This window comes from Hetaerina americana, unplaced genomic scaffold (genome assembly GCF_022747635.1).
Source record: "Hetaerina americana unplaced genomic scaffold, ioHetAmer1.1.p SCAF_2, whole genome shotgun sequence".
Classification (NCBI taxonomy): Eukaryota; Metazoa; Arthropoda; class Insecta; order Odonata; family Calopterygidae; genus Hetaerina; species Hetaerina americana.
In genome coordinates this window covers 15,510,378-15,532,280 of record NW_027286763.1, presented here as the reverse complement: position 1 = coordinate 15,532,280, position 21,903 = coordinate 15,510,378, and positions in this window count along the sequence as shown.

The window sequence follows — 21,903 nt, the reverse complement described above, 5'->3', positions numbered from 1 at the left end:
ACGATCGTCCTGCGAGGTAGACGGAGGTCTGCGGTGGGGAATGTGGTGGTGCGTGTGTTTGCCTTCGGGTGAGGAGGGATGGATATTTGGAGGGGACGGGGGAGCGCGGGCATCAACGGAGACTGAGAGGGAGGTCAATTGGTGAACGCCGTAGAGGGTTCTGGATTCAGAGGGGCAAGGGGAGTGGTGCTTTGCCATGGGGGCCAACTCAATGCGTGCAGGCGAAGTGCCCACCAGCCGAGGACGCGATGCGGCAGAGAGATTTAAAAAAACCGCACGAAATCTCCGCCCGGGCGACATTCCAATGTCCCCTCCTGCCATCGCTTCCTTCCGGTGTTTCCTCCCCTTGCGACCAGAAGCAGCGATTCCATCCGCGGCAATGCCCTCTCAGTTTTCAACTTTCTCTTTTAGAAGCGAATGATTTGCTTTTTTTGTGTGATTTTCTTGTCAAATGTCTGGGATGGAAAATATCGCCGTTCCTCGTCAGGCCGAACGAATCACGATTTTTACAAGTACGACTCTAACCAATAGAAATAGGTTTCATGAAAAGTATTCAGGGAATTTTAATTCAAAACTAGAAGAGCGGTGCTACTTTTGCTTCATTTTCATCTACTTGATAACCTGCAAGTTCCCCATTCCACGCCCCCTTCCGGTGGGTCGCGGACTGCCACGTGTATGTGGAAGTAATTGAATACAAGTAGAATGTGCTTGTAGCCTAACACCCCCTGCCACACATCCTTGTGACGGCTTCGGAGTAGGATATAGATGCAGATGTAGAAACCACCAGCAAGGCCCATGCTGCACGTAAGCGACTGAAGGCAGTATAAAAAAAACTCTCATATTCCGATTTGTATAAAATACGCGTATCAAATTCGTCGGGAAGAACTCGTAATCATTATTAGTATAAAGATCAGGTGCATCAAGAAAAAATGTTATCCTTAAATAAATATTGTAATAGTTTTAATTGGCCATGATTCGGAATAAATCTAAGTATTTGGGATCAATGAGAGACGATGTTAGTTAAGGAATCGGAAAATCATGAGCGAATGCCTGTTAGATTTAAAAAAGATATTTATAACGAGTAAGGAGTAAGGGTGACCGGTATGTTGGAAGAATTAGGTCGGTTCGGTATTGATTCACGCAGAGATCAGACAAGAATTGGACTTGAAGTAATACACAGAACACCTGAGTTTCCTTAGGACGCCGAGAAAATATTTATGGTTGCAAATCGTCGAGGTGGATTCGACCAGCAGGATAAAATAAAACAGGTAAAAAGCCTTCACTAACAGTTTCAAGTACTCGCTCGAAAGATACGCAAAAATTACAAAATATAATGCTTATACTGAAATGTTTTTACTTAAAGATCAACATTTAGATCGTAGAAAATATAGATTCTTAAACACTGATATGATTGCTTGCGCAACTGGTACCCTAACACCCTCCTCCACAAAACGTTTCGGCGTCTTGAGGGGTAATTTGTGTAAATTATAAGGGTTTATTTTCCAAGATATTCATTTCTGCAAATATTTTGGTACTTAATTGAAGATTCCACCGCAGGCCACGTCTTAATTTAATCAACATCAATAGAAAGAGCCTCTAAGCTTTTAAGCACATTTTTACGAATATCTCGATAGATAAACAAGTATCGGCGAATGTTCTGAAGTAGTAATGAATTTCTGGGAAACTTCACCTCAACCAAATATTATAAATTATATTTACACTGATGAGTAGAATTAAGAATAACGGCTTTAACTATTTGAACTGATGAATCATGAAGACTGGAAGATTTAAAATTTAAAATGCTGGTCCAAAACATTAACGGCATCTTTATCGCTTTCGAAGTAGATCACATTCACTTATTTTTCAACAGTAACTAAGATAAGACAATCGTGTGATGAAATCATTTCAGCACTTTGTATTGGATAATGCCTCATGACCACAGTTTGTAAATCACCTGATTAAAACGCCTTCAAGAAAACTCCTTTCAGAATCTGAATCTCTCGCCATTGAGAATAGCCACATTACAAGTTCCACCAATGTATTTATAATTTACGAATCCACAACGGACTGTCTCGCCCCGTAGCGGAAGAGGCGTACTAGTGTGTGAGAACAGAGGGAGGTGGTGGGGTGGCCGAGCATGAGCGCGCTGTCGGGGCGAAAGAGAGGGGAGAAACCATTTATTCTCCGTGGAAGGGGCAGCGGCGAAGAGAGAGAGAGCATCGAGCGGATGAATAAGAAAAGGTATTTTTTTCGGCGGGGGGGGGGGGCGAGGGACGCAGCGGCGAATTAAGGAGGCGCCGCTCTCGGCGAGGTGTCTATCGTAGGGAGGTAGTGGCGGAGGGGAATGAAGGGGTTGGGTGCCTGGTGCAGCAGCGAGCAGCCTCTCTCCCGGGGGGAGAGATTGGGACGAGAAGGGTGGCGGCGGGGGGAGGGGTTGGGTGGAGGGGGAAGAGAGAAGGCGTATCCCAAGCGAGCCCCTGGGAGGAAGGGGGAGTTGTTTAGTGGAGTGGATTCCCTTGAAGGGAGAGAGAGGGAGGAACTGCGGGGAGGGGAGCGAAGAGATTCAAACAGGTTTCTCTAGTTCCGAGAATCACCCAAAGGGCCCTTCAGAGTCGTTTTCAAGGCCCGGTGAGCGTTCTTTTTTTTCTTTCTCTCTCCATCCTCCTCTCCTTATATTTTTCTCCTCCCATCTACATGTATGTATTTTCCTCCCTTCAAAAACCCCAGCAGATCGCCTCGCCATCCCTCCAGCACTCCTTCCGTCTCGAAGGAGCTGGCCCGCCCCCAACCTCTCTTCTCTCATCTCGCGCGGTCGCCAAAGACGCGGAAGGGGTAGGACGTGATATTCACCATGGATATACATACATATATACATATACATATATATATATATATATATATATATATATATATATATATATAATATATATATATATATATATGTACATATGATCATATACGAGATATATTCATCATCAGTGCTTCAATCCTAGGATTGGTTTACTGCAGCCCTCCATTCTATTCTATTTCATGTAAATGCCTTCAATCCTTAATACCTTCTCTGTTTTACGTCCTTCTTAATTTTTCCTATGTACATGTATGCCTCTTGGTCTTCCTCGTGGTATCTTCCCTTTTATTTTTCCTTCTATTATATTCCTAATCAACCCATTGTTCCTCAAAGTGTGTCCAATCCATCTATTTCTTCTTTACCGTAGTGTTCTCCACATGGTCCTATCCTCTTCTATATATATACTTCCTCGTTCGTTACTTTGTCTCTCCATTTAATCTTCAGCATTCTCCTCCAGCGCCATATGTCAAAGGCTTCTATTCTTTGCTGGTTCACTTTTCCAATGTTCCAAGTGAAATATATATATATATATATATATATATATAATTTGTCCATGGTGAGTAGCACGTCCAATCCCTTCCGCAGAATATATTTATCATTTGAATACGTCGCAAGTAATTGGGATCCTTGGGAAATATCCATGACAATAGAATTAGTTCAGAAATCAGAAACCCAAAGGAAAGATATATCTCTTTCACCGGACATTTTATGACGGATTAAGACGTAATTAGCAAAAATCTCTCTAATTAGTAAAGCAAAGTAGTAGCAACTGAGACAGTGAGAGATAGTGGAATGCTTTCCCTGACGCCACGCAGTCTGCAGTAGAAAAATTCTTGCTCAGGGAATTGAAAAATGATAGTGCGGAACTTAAATGTTACAATGCGAAAGTATGTAAAGCCGTAAAATACCAAAGAGCATGGCATACGAAAATAAAGAGTCTACTAATGAACGAAATGAAATAATTCTCAACCATAGAGCAGGTAAAGCTTAAGCAAGGAAAGTACATCACAAGGCGATAAAGGATTTGCAAAAGAAAAGATTGGGTGAAAATTCGGACTATAACCCTAAAGCGTTCTACATCTACATTTTCTTAATACCCAAGCAAGCCGCCGCAAGGGTGTGTGGCGGGGGGTGTTTTAGCACCTCCCGTAATTAAGAAAGATAAATAAAAACCGCATGCAAAAGCCGCAAATTTATACCATCCACAAACAAAACATGGTATACATTCAGGCAAAAACCCTTACAAACCACACACATACAAACACAAACTACCAACTAACATACACATGCACCCACAAATATACCTGAGGTCTTTGCAATGTTTAATTTTGTTCCGCCTTGTAAATTCAATGTTTTTAATATTTCTAAAGTGACTTCGGTATTTTACTATTATGATTTCTAGTTCATCTGGGATAGAATGAGTATTTGTATCTATCTGTATTAGAATCTCCCTTATTTTATCTTTGTGGTCTGATCTACCTAAGTCGTGTGGGGCAATTATAATTCCTTTAGTGTCATTGTTACGAGTGGCTGCCAACCTAAATCCCTGAATATATCTGTCACACTTGTGCTCTTATTATAATAATTTTAAACGAATCTGGCGGATTTTTTCTTTCTTTTTTTGTGAGTTCCACTTCGTTTTCATTTTTACGTTCCACTTCGTTTTATTTCCACCATTTCGTTTTTTTTGAGTGTTCCACTCGAATGACTTGCTTTATCCAAAATAGAAGCTGATTTAAAACAGGACAAGCGAGCGATAGGATATAATTATTAGAAGTAAAAGCCGAGAAAATGAATTGGTCGTTGTCCTGGCATACATGCCATCAAGCAATCATAGGAATGAATAAATCGACAGGGTACACAACCATTCGGAGGATATACGTAGGTTACTCGCGGGTTTTTGTGTAGGAAAACATACAATAGTGATGGGTGATTGGCACTCGATTGTAGGCCAAGGAAGGGGACTGCTGTAGTCCCCTTCCTTCGCTTACTGTCCCGCAGTCCCCTTCCTCACTGCTATACAACTACACAATACCCCGCAAGAGCGCGTGGCGGGGGGTTAGTTCACCACCCGCGATGTAGTGAGCAAGGAGACTGCGGTTTAGGAACAAGAAATTACCGAGTGGAGAGAGCAATAGAGTAATGCAGAAGACAGGTTAATAATCACTAACGCTAGTATTAGACACGATAAATGGCGTAGGTATAGTGCGAGGAAAAAACCTTGGGATTCAGGAATACAGGTCATATCGGTTAGACTGTATATCCTGCATACCATGTTTTGTTTGTGGTTTGTTTAAATTTGTGGCTTTTGTGTGCGGTTTTTTCTTAATTAAAGGTGGTGCCCTAGCACCCCCCACCACACGCCTTTGCGGCGGCTTGCGGGGTATTAATTAAAGGTAGATGTAGAACACTGGAATTCACTGAAGACGAATTTCGTTGGCAGGCTGGGCCATAAACAATTGGTAATTGAAACTGACCTCAGAAATGACCGTTATATGAGGGTTCATTTCCACATCACCTAATCCGAGGGAGCGACTGAGGGTAATGCTACTTACGACATCATAAATTTTCCAAACGCTATTAATCGCCAATTACTGTAATGGCTATAATCCTATACCCCATGCACACGCTCTTGCAATGCCTTAAATTTTAACGAACCGTAATGTAATATTTTAAGGCATAGATATGCAAAGCGCGTAATAATACGTAATCAAAGAGCTATGCCACACTCCTATTCTAATGACTCATTTTTTCTTGTAATGTCCTTCCTCTTTATTGGGAATATAAAGTAGGAATTGCGAAAGTTGGGATATATGTGATAATTAATGATTCTGAAAAAATTCAATGGGCCGAATCATAAATAATAGGCAGATATTTCCTTTCCTCGTAAAATCTGCTGTTTTAGCGTAGCAACTAAATTGCTGTTAAAAATATTTTCACTGTTTACGTTAATATGAATCTCTCTCCAGGAACACAGGACTAACCATGTTCTTCGGCGAATGCAAGCAGCACGTGAAGAATTTCACTTTCAGAATATATTTTTCGCTAAAGAAGTCAAAATATAATTACTTCACTTAAGGACTCAAGTTCCTCATTTTCAGTGTTTTCGCCACTTGGCAGAGAAGAAGGCTAAGGGCGAAGTAGAGATTTAGATTCGGTGAGAGAAGAGTGGGAGTTACCGCCGGCGAAATGCGAAGAAGGAAGTAAAAGCGCGTGGAGGGGCGGAGTGTGACGTTAATGACGTACTGATCGAAGGGCGAATGCTGGGTGAACTGAGAAGAGGAAGGCGAAACTTAAAGGCGACATGGAAGCAGGTATAAGGTACGAAGAACCGAGGAGGTACAATCCGTGGGTTAACAAACACGAGCCCAGGAGTCGGTTCAGAGGATCCATAGGAGATAACAGTCTTTAGAGACCGTCGCAAAGCAACCTTTCTTGAGTAGATAATGTCTTCGGATGGAATTTCGTGAGGGAGCTTGGATGAAAACGATGCCTTTAAAGGTATTATAATGGCCCCACACTACTTAGGTAGATCAGACCATAAATATAAAATAAGGGAGATAGATTCCAGTACAGATAGATACAAATACTCAATCTTTTCCCGAATAATCAGAAACCGGAGTCCTTTTAGAAATATTGAAAACATTGAATTTACAAGTCGGAAAAAATTAGACATTGCAAGGATATTAGATGTATTTGTAGGTGCATGTGTATGTTGGTTGGTAAGCTGGTGGTTTAAGTGCTTGCATGTGTGGTGGGGTGTATGTGCTCTTACATGAATGTATGCCATGTTTTTTTTGCGGATGGTACACATTTGTGGCTTTTGCATGCATTTTTTTTCTTTCTTAATTACGGATGGTGTCCTAACACCCTCCGCCACACGCCCTTGCGGCGACTTGCGGGTTATTAAGTAGATGTAGATGTAGAAAACAGGAAAGCTAAGGAAAATGTCCATTAAAAACTCGGTTGGGGTAATTTTACGAAGGGGGAATCATGCGCGAGTATATATAGTAAATAATACGGTCCTGCTTGCAATGCATTACGTGCATCGATCTAGTAGTAAGGTTTTCCATCCCTGGCATGGCGGGGTTGATGAGAGATGCTCAAGTTGTCCGAGATTGGGTGGGGGGGAGGGGTGGGAGGAGCGGATCGGGATGTGGGGTTAGGGGGGGGATGGCGGCCAGTGGAAGGGGGATGGGGGAGAGGAGAAAGTGGTGGGTCAATCTTTTACGAGCTCGGTCCATCGCCATAAAATGGAGGCGAGGGATGGAGTGGGGGGAGGGGGGATGGATTGGGAGGGGGACGTCTATCTCGAAGGGGTGGCGGAGCCGTCCTCCGAGTGTGGGCGCGGCCCTGACTACTGTCTCCTGGCTTCGCCCTACCCCTGGACGAAACGAAAGCGATAACCACGGGCATGCCGACCGGGAAAACGTCTCTCTTTGCCGCACTTGCATATCGGTTGTTACCGCGTGCACACGGCTCATTATGCTACCAGCTAAGTGAAGGTGAAATGAAGGAGAGATCGAACAATCTACATCTGCATCTACATAATACCCCGAAAGCCGCCGCAGCGGCCTATGGTGGAAGGTGTTAGGTCACCACTTGTAATAGGGAATAAAAGCAAATGCAAAACCAACAAATTAATGCAAACAGTGGGGCGAGAGTGGATGGAATCATTATGGCCCAACACTATTTACGTAGGCCAGACCACAAAGATAAGGTATGATTTGTGATTGTTCGGGGAAAGAACGAATTTTTGTACCTATCTGTCCTGGAATCTATCTCCCTTATTTTATCTTTGTGGTCTGATCTACCTAAAGAGTGTGGGGCCATTATGATTCCTTCAGTGTCACAGTTAAACTCGTTTGTTCTGAACCTTTCTAAAAGTCTAAGCCTCGCTTGTTCTCTCCGCACTTCAAGTGGTTCCCAGCCTAAATCCCCTGAGAGACCTGTCACACTTGTGTTCTTATCATAACAATTTTTAACGAATCTGGCGCATTTTCTCTGGGCTTTATCCAATTCTTTTTGCCAATTTTTTTTACCAAGGATCTCAAATACTTGCGAAATATTCCAAATATGGCCTAACAAGAGCGAGGTCCTTTGGTCCCCGTAAGTATTATGTATTGTCTGCTACGGTCGAGAGGTGAAACAGGGAAAAATAATTCTGTCTATCAATTTATTCGTAGGCTGATTTCCATTTAAACCATTATCAGTGGTTTTACTTATCGGTCTAATGTAACGCTAAAATATCCTGCGTCAGCTTTCAGCTCGAATGATTTGCAATTTTATAAAACTTCAAGCGCAATGCCAGTGCCTCCCATCCAATAGAGAGACCTGTCACACTTGTGTTCTTATCATAACATTTTTTAACGAATCTAGCGGGTTTTCTCTGGACTTTATCTAATTCTTTTCGCCAAATTTTCTCCCAAGGATCCAAAATACATGCGATATATTCCAAATAAGGTCTAACTAGAGCAAAATAACACCTCTTTTTAACTTTTTCATTACATTTCCCCACCACCCGTTTTATGAAGCGGAGTTTCTTTAAAGCTGATCCGCATATTGTCCTGATATGTGCTCCCCATGAAAGACGTGGTGCTGGAACAATCCCCAAATATTTAACTTGATTATTTAAAAGTCTGATTAACTTGATTATTTAAAGTCAGGACAAGATTAAATGCTGCGTAGACATAAGGTATATTCGCACGTGCATGTGTATGTTAGTTACTAGTATATGTATTTGCATGAGTGAAAGTTGAAAGGTTTTTGCATGAACATATGCGACTTTGTGGATGTAGATTGGCATGAAACTTTTGGTTTTGCATGTGGTATATTCTCCTTTACTGGGGGTGAACTAACACCTCCCACCATACACCCTTGTGGTGGCTTGTGGGGTAAGATGTAGTCGATGGTGAAGCCCGTATTTGACGCAGAGAAACGGAGAAAGTAAAATTCAGTCAGAGATCAAAGCCACTTTTCAGTTAATGCGCCTCACTTAGAATACGAGAATATGTTTCAATTTCTTGCTTGTTGTGTCCTGGCTTCCGTGTTGTAGGATGGCTTTCGTGCTGCATCATGGGGTGCAGTTTTTTAGTTGTTTTGCGGTATGTGTGTTTGCATGAGTATTGGATGAAGGGATTTTTGCATGAGTGTGTGCGCTGCTGTGGGTGTGATTTTCCGTGTTGTTTTTTTGCATGTGGTATTTTTCCTTTTACGGTTGGTGACCTAACACCCCCCGCCACATGCCCTTGCGGCGGCTTGCGGGGTATTATGTAGATGTAGATGTAGATACGAGAATACTCGTATATTACTATAATGTATGGCCATACTAAGGGCGACATAATTGCAGAATTGTATAAAAATGATAATAAAACAACACGATTGCTTTGATCGGCGATGGGATTAGGTTTGAAATTGATTTGGATTTTAAGTTGCATCTTAAGTTACTCTTAATAAAGTTTAATTTTCTACATGTGTTCAACAATAAATAGGTAAACATACCCCAACACGCTCCAGTAGGTTGGTCGCCTGAGCTAACTTAAGCTCACAATTATCTTATGTTGGAGTTATCAGTAAAGTCGATTCATGGACGAAGTATTAACAATAATGTTTTTATAATGGCAAATGCCATCTGGAATGTAAGACCCACACTGGCATTTGGAGGAAGAAAGCCGTTACCAGTATCTGGCGCAAGAATCTAGGGTATTTCTCGGTCTCAAGTTGTCAGGGCTAAAAATGCTACTATACATCCAAACAGACAAATGCATTCAAACAAAACTTATTTTACCTTGCACACATGCGTACACATATACATGTACAAACGACAAGCATACAAAAGCAAATGCACCCACGAATGACCTAGATGTCAACGCAGCGTTAATCTTGTCTTCATTGGTGATTGGAAATTTGCACTACATTTTACTCGTATTTTCACAATGACTTCGATTTCTTGCTCTTATGATTCTTGATTTTACGAGGAAAGAACGAATATTTGTATCTATCTCTACCGGAGTCTATCTCCCTTATCTTATCTTTGTGGGATAACCTACCCAAATAGTATGGGGCCATAATAATTCCCTTTTTGTCAGTCCTGTGTTCTGAAACACTAAAACTCTAGGTCTTGCTTGTTTTGTCGTCACTTCTCGAGCGGCTCCCAGACTAATTCCTCTGAATGACCTGTCACCCTCTTCTTATCGCAATAAAAAGTTGACAATTTGGCGGATTTTCTCTTTACTTCGAATTTTGAGAGTGTGTTTGATCACTGATGGGGGATTAATTTTTCCCACGAATCACCACACCAATCGTAATATTCCCTTATGGTGGCGCTGTAAAAAACCCTTTTCGGCTTAAGGAAAAATTAGTTTAGTCAGTGTTGTATGATGGAGTCAAACAATAATACGAATCCCATCTTACCACGTTAGGAAAGGTCAATGGAATAAAATCAAATGGATGAAATCTAGACTCGAAAGATATTTTTTATTTCCCTTACCAACGGTAAATACTTAAGCTATTTATTTTATTAACAGAACGGCCAAAAGTATCAGGGTTACGCACATCAGTATTTTCAACTTAAATACAGTAGTGCATTTATGAATTTTATAAAATTTACTTATAAAGTTTAGATAAAACTTCACCCTCAGTAAATGACATGTTATTAACTAAATACAAATATTCAATGCGTATTGTGGTAATACCGACCACCATACATCCCAGCTGTTGCTCGCAGGGTTTCATGCAGAATGTATAGGAACTATCTCATAAGTAATTGAATGCAAATACCTTGGCGCCATCTACTCTCCCTATTTAGAATTCATCATCAATCAAACACATCACAGTTACCCAAAATCACAGATAACTCAATCATGGATTGATGATTGATTGAGATGGGAGGAGCTCTCTGCTGCCCAGGCCACCCCCCATCGCAAGTCCAGGATGCCACTCGCAATGTATGATACTGCATTAGATAATTGTATGGCCGAAAGCAGAAGTTTACACCGCATTCCATTAGCTCTTGCGTAATCAATAAAAATGGTTTAGCATATATGGAATAATTAGAGGAAGTTCTAGAAGCTCTTGGATGGATGGCTTCCCTTCGCAGAATCCTGTCTCCGGGACGAATGGTGACTCGGTTTCATTTCTGCCATATCATTGCGGGCAACTGCGATGGAACTTAAAATTAATCCGTGAAATATTCAAATGCGGCGGACTAAATCACACGCCGCCGCATGAATGGCAGACAAAGCGCCGCCGACTCGCTGGAACGAACATTCATGGCGGTGACTGCTGGGCGGGCGCCCGTAGGTGGAGGATGCGGAGGAGGATCGATAGTGAAGCAGTAGGGAGGCGTATGAATCGACCGACTTCTATCAGTTATTTATTAACGAATGGTAAGCAAGTCAAATAATACTTTCGTTGTTATTTTAAAGACATTGCGATGCGGCTCTAGGTCTGGGATTATGATGCAGTGCAATTTGACACATCAATGACAGATTCTCGGATGGGTAGAAGGTGGGAAAGGAAGAGTGTTCTCGAATGGAGGAAGGAAGACAGTGAAGATGCCCAGAAATACAAAGCAATGAAGATAATATGCATCTAACTCATTGAGACATTGGCCTCCTCAAAAAATTAACAGAGAAAGAAACTTATGCGAATGCTGATTGGAAATGTTCACATCACAAGAATTATAGTATTACGAAGGATTTTTAGTCCCAAAAAAATTGAAAAAATGGTCAAATATTTGAAGATGCAATCAAGATAAGATGAAAGATTAATTCTAAGCATATCATTATTTTAAAATCAAGAGACTCGGCCGCAATCTTAAGAAAATCAGGAATTGTTGTTCGTAGTAACTTCGTACTTTTCAAGTCTTTACTTGCACTCTGTTTTCACGCCCCGTTTTCCACACCCTTCCCATCTTAATCGGGTGATGACACTGCAATGCTGAAATATGGGTGCGACACCTAAAAACACCCAACGAAGTGAACAAAACAATTTCAAACCGCGGCCGCCTCTTCGTTCATGCTTACCAGTACTTGTATGTATTATTCTTATCCTGTTGACGTGACGTACTTCTGTATTTAGGGTATGTACCTCGTAAATTATTTCTTCTTTGAGATGATCGCACAAACGTGTTCAACTATAGTATTTCTGGAAGGTAACAATGTAGATTGTATCTATACTAAAAGTACAATCCGGAATATTATCAGTTTTAAATTCTGCGTAGAATAATGACTCAAGTAGTAGTAGCACTTTAATTTTTTAGGTGTCTAGACGACTGACGTCATTTGACCTTAGTGGGTCTACATTAAGAAAAGAAAATTAATGAAAAACTGTTGAATTTGTTCATTCTTTTAATTATGTGTCATGTACGTTAGTATTTAACAACTAAACCTACGGTAAAAAGTATTACAAGAGCTAGAGTGATTCTACTTACCTTAGAAACAAAACTACTCTGCATATGGCATCGAGAGTATAACGGCGGAAAATTCCAAGATCCTTTCTACTATTTAGAGATTCGCGCACAGCCTCGTTTTTCGTAATATCGTCAGTAGGTGGCGAACAGACAGAAGGGAATTGTAGACACGGCACCGAATTACTTCCCTTTAAAGAGAGACTCATGGCTCAGGGCACAGTGTCCTACCCTCAGGCGGTGTGGTACTGACCTCTTGCCGGCGTCTCCTGATGGAAGACGTCCAAGGCGAGACTTCGGGTTTACCAGCACGAGGCTTTTTGTTGTTAATTGCATGTCGTGCTGCGTTCCACCCAGCGACCAATATATTATTTAGTTTAATTCTTAGGTATTGTCTAGAAGAAGCCACTGGTACATCACTAGGTTCCCAGAGATTGGAAAACGGCTAACTTAACTTCAATATTTAAAATCGGAGAGAAAGAGGAACCGAGCAATTACAGACCTATTTCCCTTACATCCATTTCGTGCAAGGTTATTTATTATTTATTATTTACACAATTACGTTGCAATTAGGCAAATTTCCTGGTGGCAACGGTCAGGTTAGGTCAAAGATAACTCTACAACGAAAATTACATACGAACACATAAAAACAGAAGAGATAAAATATTTTTACATAATGACACTTCCACATCACATACAAACAATGGAATGGTTATGGAATATGTAGTTGTTAGTTCGATCGTGAGACACCTCGATAATAAGGAGTTATTAATGAAAAATCAGCACGGTTTCCGAAAAGGTAGATCCTGCGAGACACAACTTACGCTTTTTGTTCATGGTATTCTTATTTCGGGAGAGAGCAATGTTCCAGTGGACGCGATTTTTCTAGAATTTAAGAAAACCTCTGACCAAGCACTTAATAGTAAACTACTCGCAAAGCTAGAAGTAGATGGGATGAATAAAAATATCCGGGGTTGGATTAAAGACTATTTAAATGGTCGGGGTGAAAGAGTAGTGCTGGATGGATTTAGTTCAAATACAGAAGTTACTACAGGTGTTCCCAAGGAACTCTCTTTTATTCCTACTTTACGTTAACGACATTGACTACGTAATCACTAGTAAGATGCGTTTACTTGCCGATGATACAGTGGTTTACCGTGATATGTGTGATTCTGAGGACGCAGCAGCTTTATTAGATGGTCTTAATGCTATACAACGCTGGTGCGGAACTTGAAAATTAGAAATAAATTTGAAAAAGTGCGTAGCCATAAACTTTTGGGAAAAGAGCAATTCCCACCCGAACGACTACTGCATTACGAACACCGAAATGGAATGTGTTGACTCAATTAAATACCTAGGCGTTACCCTCACTCACGATCTCTCCTGGGTGAGACACATGCGGGGAATATGTGGACAAGCTAACAAACAATTTGGATTTATTAAAAGAGTACTTGGTAAATGTAATGAAAAGGTCAAAGAGACATTTTATATGTCTGATTAGGCCACATTTAGAACATGCTGCGAGTATATGGGATCCTCTCGAAGTTGGATTGATTGCCGAATTGGATCGCGTAGTAGTAATAGTATTTAGTGGAGGCGACCGACAGCTGAGGTCATTTGCGCCATAGGGGATGGACAGGAAAGGATGAAGGGTGGAGAGAAACCCGGCGTCGGCATTAGCCTACTCTTTACGAAAGGCGCCACGGGGTCCGCAGCGTAACGTCCCATCCGACGGACGGCATACTCGCTCAAAGTGCCCTCCACAAAGCACCTCAAGTAGGGATCGAGATACCTCTGAAAAATATTCAACACCGCCGGGATTTGAACCCGGGCCCTCTGGGTGAGTTGGATCGCGTGCAGCGCAGAGGAGCTAGATTTGTAATTCATTGTTATGATAAACTTAGTTGCGTATCCAAAATAATATGAGCATAGCGGTTAGGCTGAGAATCCCTCATGGAGCGAAGGTTAAATTAGAGATTGAAGATCTTGAATAAACTGAATAGACGTCCTTTTGGCAGTGATGCTGAAAATGTATTATTACCTCCATCTTACTAAGGTAGGAAAGATGATGTCAATAAAATTAGAGAAATGAAGTGTAGAATAGATAGATTTAAGAAGACATTTTTCCACTAACGAAAAGGGATAAGAATAAAATCCGACCACGCTAGGAGGGAAGAGTACTACAGGTATTTCGCGTAAAAAGTAATCTGGTTTGTTGAACCAGCCAGAGAGATTTTATATTTTATGAGCTCTTTTGTCGTGACTATGCTAGTTGCTTGGTTAAAAAATCTATTGAAATAAGTTAATCATTTTCCACAAATTATACAAATGCAATAATTTTTGCCAAACATGTTTGAACAGGTAATAGGAAATAGACTGGTTTTTACGATAATTATATTGTTGGCAATCACTCAGGAACCGAAAGTAGAAATTTCTGATTAAACTTCTTACGTAAGCAGGAGGTCAGGTTACTTTCGCGATCATATTAAGCACGTAAGTTCCTCATCTTCGCGTAGAAACAGTCCCTAGCGACGCCGGCCGGCAACACCGTGCAGTCACGTAATACGCAGGATCACAGATCATGTCGTGCTTTGACACTGCCGAGAACGTGATATTCTGAACGAGTTCGTAATATCTCTATTAAAAACGTTTTTATTAAAAAAACTCTTGCTAGATATTTATCTTTCGTCTTGTGTATTTTCATCAAGTTGCTTTTTAAACATGGACCCCATTCAAAATAGCTCTCTATACGGCGTAAGATCGACGCGCTTTGGTGTCTGTTCTTAATATTCTATTGTCTCCTTAGCCGAAGTTGATTCTAGCGATTCCCAAATTGATCAAAAAGTTCTGAAGGAAAAGGAGTGGTGCCGAAGAACCAGGATCATTTGAATGAATGACAAAGGATGGCGTACGGGTTCTCTGTTGAACTAATAGTAATATTCACTGGGTATTCGTAATCGAAATGATGTCCTCGTATTCGGATAACTTCGAATCCAGCAGGAATTCTCGATAGAATTTATAGGAATAAGTCACAAATCGGAAATAGATTAAAATTTTGCATAAAAGCAAAGGACAGGGGAATGCTCAGATATAACTTCTGGTGTAGGGGACTTGTTAGTTCGGGCGTCCCCCAGGGAAGTGTAATAGGGCCGCGTCTATTCTTAACAGTATACATTAATCACTACAAGATCACACGTTAGTCGCAATCTAAGATTATTTGCTGACGGCACAGGGGTATAGAGGGAAATAAAATCAACAGCAGATAGAGGGCTACTATTTAGAGATTTAGACAAAATATAGGATTGAAAATTTTGGAACAAAGGAAGTGATGACCATGGTATAAATTATGCAACAGAGTGCTAAGTTTCAACTACTGCTGATCAAGTTCAATACTTGGGGGTGGTCCCAACCCCACGCCTTACATGGCATGCACTTATCGGGAGAATTTGCGGATCCGTCCTAAAGAAATATTTGGAATAAGAAGAGAGGAATAAGGAACCACAACCAATTTCGTGTGAAGGAAAAGGGAGTCCTTATAACGGTCAGCTTGGCAGTCAATTTCACTTCCCATTCAGATCCATGATGCTTCGCCTTGTCGACTCGCCCACCAATGTTAAGCGGGGCTCAAGTTATTCCATCTCTCTTTGGGTCAGTGCTGAACTCGAATGAATCGTATTTAGCTAATAATTTCATTCTTTCACATAATTAACGTGCTTCCAGTGCAGGCTACTCAATAATAATAATAGTAATAAAACGCATTCCATTCGTTCACATTTCGATTCTACACGTACATTATTTGTAATGTCCAATTATCTTCATTCTCTTTAGTTAACCACTAACAGAACGCCTTTCATTAGAATGCTATTTACGAGCATTGTGATTCATGTCGTTTGCGACCGTAGTTACTTTCATATTTTCGACAATGCAAGTGCTTTATTTGTTGATGGCCGGGGTATACGCACCTACATGTTGCCGGCGGTAATGGTGTGGGCGTGGAGGAGCGGAAGGGGGAGGGTGACGGACGGAGGGGGTTGGGAAGGGTGGAGTGAAAAAACCCCAACCCTCCACGAGCGTCGGCACGAATGCATATGTATGTATTTATGTGCATTACCGATCCGCATGGGCATTCGTGGAAGGGGCGCCCGAGGATGGTGGAGGGCGGAGCGGAGTCCTGGATACCGAGAAAAGGGGGAGGGATTGGTTGGATGGGTGGGAGAGGGGAGTCCTTGGGGTTTGGGTAGGAGGGGGTCGTGGGCGTGGCGGAGGAGCGAGGGAGGGAGTAAATCAAAACGAGGAAGTGCCAAGTGCCGTCGCTGCGTGGGGAGGGGGTCGGGCATGGGGTGAGTTGGCCATGAGGGGAGGCTAATGGAAAAAGGGATTATGGATGTCGGAATGGATGAATGGAAACGAGTGGATGTGTCCGAAGGGGGAGGGGGTGTATTGATGGCGTGGAGGGGGCGGGGACACCGAGGGCGAGTGGCGTGGCAGTCGATGGGTAGCGAGAGGCGAACTGTATGTTTGGCACAATTTTGTCAGCTTGTAGCTGCATCTACAAAGTTTACACCCCGCGAGTCACACGGATCGCAAATTTTTGTGGCAAGAGATGTTTGCACCATCGGAGAGCACAACATGCGAGGGGTGTTTTTTTAAGTAAGCAACGTTTTAATATTCGGCCGCTGCAGTGCTGCGGTCGGCATTTGGCGTATGTACGTACATACCAAATCAATTTGGAAGCTACATACGATACATCTACATAATACCCCGCAAGCCGCCGCAAGGGCGTGTGGCGGGGAGTGTTAGGTCACCACTCGTAAAAATGAACAATACCACATGCAAAAACAACGACATGAGACGCCCTTGCGGTGGCTTGCGGTTTATTTTGTAGATGTAGATCCATGCAAACCTAAACCCGCAGTGGCGTATATACGAGGGTGGTTCAATAAGTACCCGTGTTAGAAATGAAGAAACCATTTTTTCAAAAACATTTTTTTTACTTTTCAACATAGTCCCCTTTTAGAAAGATGCACTTCTCCCAACGTTCCGGCCATTTTTTTAACCCCTTCAAAAAATAGGATTTGTCGAACTCTCCAAAATACGCCTCTGTCTCTGCGATAACTTCCTCGTTTGGGCTGCATTTTTTTCCCGCGAGCCATTTCTTCAGGGAATAAGAAAAAGTCGCAGGGAGCCAGATCGGGTGAATACGGAGGGTGTGGCAGCAATTCATAGCATAGTTCATGTAGTTGATGAAGTTGACAGCAGGATCAGCTTGTTGTCCACCGTGAGCAATCGCGGCACCCATCGGGCCGACAATTTTTTCATCGCCAACCTATCATGTAAAATATACATTGCCGTTCCGGTCGACACACCCACGGCCTCTGCTACTTCGCGCACTTTAGTTCGTCGATCAGCGAGAATCATGGCGTGGATTTTTTGAATGATTTCTTCGGTAACCACGTCTGCCTGGCGTCATGGTCGCCCCTCATCAAAAACAGATGTTCGCCCACGTTTAAATTCGTTGAACCAATATCTAACTGTGGTCATGGATGGTCCCCATAAACAGCATTTAACTTTGCTTTTATCTCCTCGCATTTCTTCCCATCCAAAAACAAAAAGCGAATTAGCGAACGATACTGCTCTTTTTCCATTTTAGCGAAAATCACGAAACACGCATTACTCGAATGGTTGCCAAATCCAAACTAAACTTTAAATTAGTCTGAAATTTGTTTCGCCGTCGTTTGATAGATGGCAGTACACGATGATTACATAAACTTCCCTCAGGAACGCCCTTTGTCTTCAAACACGGGGACTTATTGAACCTCCCTCGTATTCATTGAAAAATCATTGTAACTCACGCGTATGCGAATACATACACTCGTACTATCAACTGACAAACAATTGCACCTTAGGATTCACTAAAAATGCATCCAATAACCTGCAAGCCAGAATTTGACATTTAAGAAGGTTCCCGATCCATATAGCGCTCTTTATTCTTGTATTTAATAGATCTACAGCTGAAAAATTTGGAATTAAAATCTGGGATGCCTGGAGGGTTTTTGCACCTAATTACCATTATCGTTCTTAAATAAATCGGAGGATGTATTCAAAATTGCTTTTTGACGGATTTCAAGAGCTTAAGAAAAGGGATTTCAATCAGAGGAAACAACTACTGAGAGGCAAAAGGCAGTGACCTGAATGATGCAAGATAGATAGTTTATTAAAAGCATTTTATGGAATATAATTTCCCAAGGATTTCTCAGACGTGAGCAATAACAATAGCAGAGAAATTAATATAAGTATCTTTGGAAATGTGGCCTTGAAACCAGAATGATAAAAATGAAATGAATATATGCCAAGTGACTACACAATGAAGAGGTCATTCAAAGCGTTGGCGTATACGGAAGGCACTGGCGAGAGGAAGGAAGCGAATTGGAACCCTCTGAGGTGCAGTAGTTTATTTGAAGGCCGGGACGGAAGCAGCTATGTGCAAGAAGGAACAATGGAGACAGCCTATGGTTTCTAAACTACCAGCAAGAGAGAGAAAACTTAAGGCGTAAGGAAATACAAAAATACAGATTAGACATGAATACGATAGCTGGAAGAGTTGCGACATATTAATCACCGATCTTATTGCCTTAGATGTCGATACTGTTGTTTAGGGCGTAGTGACTCTTCCATCGCTCTAGTTTAATTAAGTTCATATCGTAACACAATTTACAAATCTAACAAAATTCGTGCGGATATTCACATGCAATAGTGGCGTATGCTAACTGAGGTCTGTGAAATGAAAGTTAATATTGCTTTTGCCTTCTGTACACAGGATTCCTTTAATAGATGCTAATCTTCTGCTTTCTTGTCCGCCTGTTGACCGATTATAACTCCTTATTTGAACCATTGACAGTGGTTAAAAATCACTACTCCAGAAGAGTGATTTGTATTATCCTTCCCCAAAACCTATCATGGTAAAAGAAGACTGTTCTCCCCATGAATTTTCCTCTTGGAAGCGCGAATACAAGGCCGAACGGCACGAGATTCCCAAGGGCTTCTGCACCGTCTGCCGCCCACGCCTCGTGTTTAGACGAAAGGGAAATTTCGCCGCTCTTCCAAATCTATTTTATTTCAGCGATATCCACAGTTTGTTTCCATCGGTGCGGTGAATTTTGCTCGGAGATCGAGTGCTGAAGAACGTCAATCAACAACACGACAGAAGAGACCAGAGGACCTATATGCTGAATCCCGTGTGACATCTGCGGAATTAAATTATTTTGACAATATTAAAGCCATATTTCATGCTCCATCACCTTATCCTCAATTGAATAAAAACATGTCCTAGAGAAATGTGTACAACGGACAAGTTTGCGATGTCTTCCGTGAAGAGATGGGCGTGTATGCGGGGGGGGGGGGGGGTGTTAGGGTACCAGCTATGCCTGCACATGTTTCAGTTCATAGTTTGCCGGTGGTCCCAGTGGTGTTGGGGTAAGGTCCCCGCCTGCCAGCCCAGACGTCTCGGGTTCGATTCACGCCTTGGTAGGTTTACCTTCACCTAGGGCATGGTTGTTTTTAATTATCTTCGATGCTACATTTAGGGGTTAGGTGGAAGAAGAGTCCATATAGCCTTTCCGCCCGAATTTAAGACGATAAATTAATAAATCCATGATTATGAGAAATAAAATATAAGCTAACAATACTATTCTTAAAATAATCTTCCAGGAAGCGATTCGAGCAATTGCTACGAGGAAATTTAAATCGTGCAGCCTTAGTCATTTCGAGAGTGTTTGGCTGGAATGGGCAGTAAAAATTACACCCATTGTTTTATACGGGTAAAGTTGCATTATTGCTAGTACTATAAGCACACTTCGCAAGAACAGAGTAATGGTTGCATTTGCATTCAACAAAGAACTTTCGCCAGACGGAGAGAAGCTATGATGGGGGCGCTAACTGAGGAGTTAAAGGAATAACTAGTGAAATACTATATTTGGTGCGGAGAGTAGCTTTGCATCGGAAACTCGATCGTTGAAGCAAGATAGGCATACGAGCAGATTGGAGACTTCCGAGATGTGGGTGAGGAGAAGAATAGAAAAGGTACATCTAAATCTACTTGATTCCCCGAAAGCCGCCGGAAGGGCGTGTGGCGGGGGGTGTTAGGGCACCACCTGTAATTAAGAAAAAAAACGCATGCAAAAGCCACAAATTTATACATTCCACAAACAAAACATGGTATACATTCATGCAAGAACCCTTACACCCCACACACGTGCAAACACACAAACTACCAACTAACATACACATGCACCCACAAATGTGCCTGCTATCTTCAAGGTAAAATGATAATGGACGGATAGGAAGTCAACCGAGGAAGCACTGGCGGAGGTGGGAGCGTTTTTAGGAGATGTTCCTGAGAAGGCAGTAAAAATGAACGTCCAAAAGTTTGATTGGCGAAGGGAACTGGAGAATGTGATATTCGGGAGAGCGGTAGGCAGGCGAGGAAGGAGGAGGAAAAGATAGGATTGTTGAGTGATCCAAAGGGAGCTATAGCTTTGCTTTCCGTAAACATCCTCCCTCCCAACCATTTAAATATCTTTATTCTCCCTCACTCCATTCCCTTTCCACCTGGTGCTTGCACCCCCTCTCACACATCCCTTTGTTGGTCCGCGGGATATTAGTGTAGATACATAGAAGAAGCGGAATTGTTGAACAGCTTAATGCAGTTTTGAGTAAGGTTTAGTCTTGTTAAGCGAAGCCAAGAAACGTGGCGATGTTCAGTCTGTGGCGAAACCTACGGTGGAAATAGGTGTTTCCTTCTGCCGATTGAAGGGATGGGCCACTGTTGGAACAATACAACGACCGTGCGAGTGTTCTTTGCGGTGTTGCAATGTGCATAATGTCGTCGAGTTTTAATATGCTTACATGTACCCCTATATTCAACCATAATTTGTTGTCATCACCTGAAGATGACAGAAATGCCGTAACTCGGGTCCTGATTAAATAACTTTCCAGGGTGAGTGACAGAATTTTTATCGTTGCCTCTTTATAATTGTTAGCATTATTCCTTATTTTGGTAGTGTGATCAAACTGTATGTTGCCTGTTATCGAAATCACCAGCTTCCCCATGATCGCGGCGACATCTGGGAGGTTGTCACGAAAGATAGAGCGGAAGGATGCGAAGAAAGTTGTATTGACGTCCGCATTACGTCATCAAACCAACTCTCCTTCGTGGCCATGACGTATCTACTGCCGAATAAGTCGCCCAACGTGGCGGATGTGCTCTCACGGTCAAGATGACAGGGACGCCTCTGCTGGAAGAGAGTGATGCTCCAAGAGTATCTCTTTGGATTAATAGAAAATGCCCCCTTGTTACCTACCAATTCTGCATATCCTGACTTGGTATGGTGGAGATCTATCGTATTAATGGTTGTGGTTAATTTGCCTTTCCCTCTTTTGCGCACGCATATGAGCTTTTACGGTGGGTGAAATGAATGCTTGTTTGGAAATAGGTTTTCCGCAAGCTTGCATGTTAGTTTTTACGTAATTTTTGGTTTTTTAATGAATGCTTTTTCCCTTTTCTTAACCTTTTAACCACCCTTCCTCTCCCTTATCCTCTTCCTCCCTTTAACCATCCTACCCATCCCACTTGATGTTTCCACCACCT